We start from the raw sequence: 6,000 nt of genomic DNA, 5'->3' as shown, positions 1-6,000 counted from the left end.
ATCTTTCTGTGTGGCCTTGGGAGTTGGAAATTAAAGGAGAAGTTTTTTTTTTAATAGAAGTATAGGTGATTTACAATATTGTGTTAGTTTCTGGTGTACAGCAAAGTGATTCAGTTATATCTATATATATTTTTCAGATTATTTTCCATTATAGGTTATTATAAGATCTTGAATATTGTTCTCTGTGTTATACAGTAAATCCTTGTTGCTTATCTATTTTATATATAGTAGTGTGTATCTGTTAATCCCAAACTCCTAATTTATTCCTTCCCCATCCCCTTTCCCCTTTGGTAACCATAAGTTTGTTTTCTATGTCTGTGAGTCTGTTTCTGTTTTGTAAATGGGTTCATTTGTATTATTTTTTAGATTCCACGTGTAAGTGATATATGATATTCGTCTTTCTCTGTCTGACTTACTTCACTAATATGATCATCTCTAGGTCCACCCGTGTTGCTGCAAATGGCAAAAATTTTGTTCTTTTTTATGGCTGAGTAATATTCCATTGTATACATGGACCACATCTTCTTTATCCATTTATCTGTCGATGGACACTTGGGTTGCTTCCATGTCTTGGATATTGTAAATAGTGCTGCAATGAACATTGGGGTGTATGTGTCTTTTCCAATTAGAGTTTCCATCTTTTCTGGGTATATGCCCAGGAGTGGAATTACTGAATCATATGGAAAGTCTATTTTTAGTTTTTTAAGGAAGCTCCATACTGTTTTCCAGAGTGGCTGCACCAATTTACATTTCAAACGGGAAGATCTTTTCACTGCCCAGGCCAGTCTTTCCAGAGACTAATGAGGGCGTGAGGAATGCAGTGAGGCCAGGGCAGATAGAGGTCACACTCGTCATAGCAGCAGCACACAGGCCATACCACTTCTGTTGCCCAGCCCGCCAGAGCTCTGAGATTCATTCTCCAGCCTCCTGCCAAAATGTGAGTCCCTGATGGCCTTCCAAAAATTCGCTGGGAGAGTTGGCTGGCTCTTGGTCATTGGCTACCAAGGGACCCTTAGCAACAGTCATACAGAGAAGCTTCCAGGTCCACAGAGCCCTGCAGGAGGAGAGGGCGTGTCCTTTTGTGATGAGACTCAGGGGCTGACAGGGCTGAGCTGTCACAATGCACAAAGCTGAGGTTGAAGCCAGAGCAGAAGACCCTCCCAGGCAGCTGAGGAGGACCTACCTAGCATTGCAGGGAGATGAAGCTGACCATGCCAGGAGCTTGGCCTGTGCCAGGAAGGCAGAGCACTGTCCACTCCAGTCAGAGTGACTGGGATGTGTGGGTGACTACAGGCTGGGCCATCCCATGGAGTGAGGTAGAGGGGACTCCAAGTGGTGCTGAAGGATTCTGTTGATAGGGATTGGTAAACTGAGGGCCATGGAGGGGTCTTTGGGTGTTATTGGTAAGTGTTATTGGTTGGGTTTCTAGTCTCTTAAGTAAACATCCCTTCAAATACACTGTGAACTGAGCACTTTATTCATCCGTTCAACAACGTTTATGAAGGGCCTCTTCCTCTGCACAAGGGACCATGCCAGCACATTTTCCCACCTCAGGGCCTTTCCCCAAGCTGTGTTTCCTGCCTGGATTTCTCTTTTGCCTTGTCTGAACAGCTCCTACCCATCATTCACACTTAGTTTAAATGTCACTTCCTATGGAAACCCTCCTTGACACCCAGATCAGGTCTCCTGGACCCTGGTACCTCATGTTATAGCACTTATCAGAGCTATCATTGTGTAGGTATTGATGGGGCCATTTGAAGAAAGCTTCTCTTCTTGCTAAGTGACAGGCTCCGGAGGGCAGGACAGGGTCTGTCCTGTTCATAGATGAACCTCAGCACTACGTGGTGCAGTGTCTAACAGCCAAGGAATATTCGTTGAATGAATGAGCAAAGGAGGGGAGGTAAAGAGGAAGGAAGTAGGGGAGAAAGGAAAGGAAGAAAGGCAAGGTTGCAGTACTCCCCCTGGCCCTCTGGGTGCCCACAGTATGATATCTGTCCCTGATTATGCTCTGTGCCCTTAAAAAAGGAAACAATAAGTAGCCTCTGCAGGCCATGCACTTGGGGCCAACCAGGGTAAAGACTGTGTCCTCTATAACCTCATACCTGATCCTTTGTAGGGTGAACTCCCCAGGGTTCTGGCCAAAGACAACTCAAAACAAAGTCCCTGCTGCTGTGTCTGAATGTTCATGTCCCCTCAAAATTCCCATGTTGAACTCATAATGCCCAATGTGATGGTATTAGTAGGTGGGACCTTGGGGAGGTGGTTAGATCGTGAGGGTGGAGCCCTCATGAGTGGGATTAGTGCCCTTATAAAAGAGGCTCAGGGAGCTCCAGTAGCTCCTTCCTCCATGTGATAATACAGTGACAAGTCTGTGACTCAGAAGAGGGCCTTATCTGACCACGCTGTCATCCTGATCTTGGTTATGGAGAGATAAGCATTTTAAATGTTAAGGGCTACTGCCAAAATAGCTGCAGCCCCATGATCTATTGCACCTTTGAGTTTAATCTCTTTGTGTTGGGGGTAGATTTCACACAAAGTCTGGAATTGGACACTACGTTTTGGCATCAGAACTGCTGCTCCAGAGGTGTTAGAACTCGCTTCCTAGTGCAAGTACAGCTCACATTGGCAGCACCTTCTAAGCATTCTTCATGAGTTCACTCCTTTAATCCTTACATCAACTACCCTTTGAGGCAGGTGTTGTTATTTGAGGCCTTGACCATGCTTGGATGGCAATAAAGTAGCCCATCCAAGATTCAAAGTCGGTGTCTGCAGCTTCCCTTGTTTGCTGTTCAGAGTTCTGGGTGAGCAAGGGACTGACAGGATCTCAAGTCACATAATCAGACTGAGGCTTCTTTAAAGGCTTCTTCAAACCCATACGTTCATAACTGACTTAACTCAGGAATTCACCCACATAGAAAAGCCAGTGGGATTTGCAATGCAGGCCGTCCTACAATATGATAAAAATACAGATCAGGAGTTTCACCTGGAGGCTGGTAAAAGGCCTAATAGGAGTTGCTGCAGCAGAGACAGTAATTGGGGGTGAAGTCATCATCATAAGTAACATTAAAAACAAAAGAAATGGAGTTTGGGATTAACAGACACTACTATATATAAAATGGATAAACAGCAAGGACCTACTGTATAGCATAGGGAAACTATATTCAATATCTTATAACAACCTATAATGGAAAAGAATCTGAATCACTTTGCTGTACAACTGAAACTAGGACAACAGTGTAAATAAAGTATTAAAAAAAAAGGAAAAAAACACAGGCAAACTTTTTTTTTTTTTTGGTCTCATGGGTGACAGTGCTGTGCCCAGGCCTCAGCATTTCAACCTGCATCCTGTGACGTTTCCCTGACGTGCAACACAAAGACATTGACCTCAGCACCTTCTCCGAGTGAAGCTTTCCCATGGTTCTCTGGGGTTATTGTAATATATATTGAATTTAAAAACAGTCCCAGTCTTCAGCCCATGGGGAGTGAAACTACAGTCTTTTTTTTTTCCTCTGACACTTTTTACAGAGAGAAAATGTGTGATTTTTCTCGATGAGCAAACAGCCAGAGGTGTTTAGGAAAGGTCTATCATTTTTTCTGGTGGCAAGACACTCTAAACTAAGTTCATTAGCAGCTGTTCTGTTTGGGATTTTCAAATATTCTCTGACCTATATAAATTCCTTGTTATGTCCTCTACTAATATAAGAAAATTGACTGATCTACCCTATGGCTTTCAGAGCAAAAAGACAGCATAGTATAACAAAAAAAGGACTTGGATGCTGTCATTTCACTGTTGAAGACAACAAAATCCATGCTCTACCCATGCTTCTACTCCTCCTCAGAAAGGTTCTTCATGTTTATAATTTTGTGAATAGTAGATACTGCTTTTTAGACACAAGTCAAGTTTTTAGTTCTACATGTATAAGTCATTTAATTATGTTTCTATATTTTCCAACCTTCCAGAAAATATTAGAGGAACACCAGGACAGACATTTGCCTATGTCTTATAAGCAGTTAACTGTAATGAGTCATATGGACCAACTCAAGTAAATCAGTTCACTTCTCTGTTTCTCAGTTTTCTTTCCCCAAATACATGTGACACAGGATCCCCATTGGTTCATTTATTTGGCAAATATTTACTGAGCTCTTACTCTGTGCTGTGTACCAGTACAAGATGCTGGAGCTACAGTGGTGAACAAGATACATGAGGTCCTTGCCCTCATGGAATTGAAATACTGGTGGATATGAAAGCAATGCTCGTGCAGTTTACACTGTGTATTGGCATTTATTCTATGACACCTTGACTGCAAAGGATCAGTAACCTCCTTGAGGGCGAGACATGGCTTAGAGTTTTCATGTTTGCAGTGTTTAGGATGATTGGGTAGCCGGCTCTGAGCCCTGAACACGGTCTTAGGCCCAAGAGTCTCTACTCTTTCTCCTTTTCTAAATGGCCTTTCAGCTGGGGCAGGCTATTGTGGGCGTCGAATATTGGATGACAGTGATAATGAATTTGTTTTTTTCCTCCCAGAACTAACAATGAGTGAATCCTTTTTTTAATATAAATATTTGTTATATTCCTTTTTTAATATAAATTATTTAAACTGTTTAGTCCTGAGTTTATAGACATTTGGGGACAGTAACGTTCCACGTTCATTAAACCTCAGTTGGTTTAAGCTCGTGACTTTTTCTACCTAGTTTACAGCCACGATTGGCCCCTGAAATCTGAATTAGGCCCTTTTGGTTGATTGAATGTAGAGTTAGATATTGCTCACTGATGGTAAAAGAAACAAGGCTGTTTTCACTTTCAGTTTGCATCTGGGTACTTTCTGGCCCTTCTCTCGGCTCTCAGTTCACATACATACTCCATTTACCTCGAATAGCTGAGTTTACTATTTAGGAAGCATGGGGAGTATCATGAATAACCCACACCCATCCTCCTTATTACAGATTGAGATCTACTAATTAACCAGGTCCAGGCACAGGGGCCTCTGTTGGGAGGGGCCCTGAGTACCGACTGGGGCCCAGGGTTTAGTCATCTTCTGGCTGAGTCAAGTCCCCGTGCGCCGTAAGCGAGCGTGCAAGTGTCAGAAAGGAGGACTCAGCTCTGGCCGGCTGTCTTTGTCCCTTTCAGCACTATCCACATCCCCAACTTTTCTCTATTCAGAGGGGCAGAACAAAGGACTAGAAGAGGAGGACAAGTAAAACCTCAGCTGGTCATTCCAGAGGTGGTGGCTCGAGAGAAAGAGAGAGAAGGAAAATAGGGAGACATGGTGGGTACCTGCAAAACTCATCCCACTTCTCCTATCCAATCTTTCAATCATTTTCTGAGGACTAGGTGGTTCCTCCCATTTCAGCATTATTCTTTTAAGTCAAACTTTGAGGACAGAAGGTGTTTCTTGAACGCCTTAACAAGCAAGATGGTTTAAATTTAGAGTCTCAATTACTGGACATTTGACTCTTGAAAGCCATTCATTCGATTACTTGTCTATTCACAAAGCAAGTGTTTATGGAGGAGTTAGCATGTGCAAGGCACTGGGGAAACAGTGATGAAAGACAGTCTCTCCCTTGGAGGAGCTTGTTAGCTACAGTGAAGGTAAGAGAAAACTATGAAAGTGTGTTGGAAGAGCCATGTCACAGGACCTGTGACTTGCTATGGAAACACAAAGAAGGCCACACAATCCGGTTTGGGGGTGGGGAGGTCAGAGGTTGTGACATTGAAGCTAAGACCTGAGGGACATTGAATAAGCAATGAACCTGGGAAATGAATGTCTAGTTGGCTTTCCATCACTGTGGTTTGTAACTCTGGGGAGTATCAGAAAAAAGAAAGGTCTTTCCTGAAGGTAGGCTGCATGGACTCCTTGAGTAGGAACCTCTGGCCAAAGGCTGGCTCAGAGGGGTCAGCAAGGCTCAGAGAAAACCAAGGTCAGTTTCAGTTAGGAGTGGATTGCCCTGCATGCCACAATGTATGCCCATGACTTTGGGGCCCAGACTTAAGACACATTA

The sequence above is a fragment of the Aethalodelphis obliquidens genome, unplaced genomic scaffold, assembly GCF_003676395.1.
Source record: "Aethalodelphis obliquidens isolate GAN/ISIS:26980383/991018 unplaced genomic scaffold, ASM367639v1 scaffold62, whole genome shotgun sequence".
Lineage (NCBI taxonomy): Eukaryota > Metazoa > Chordata > Mammalia > Artiodactyla > Delphinidae > Aethalodelphis > Aethalodelphis obliquidens.
Note: the sequence above shows the minus strand (reverse complement) of the source record.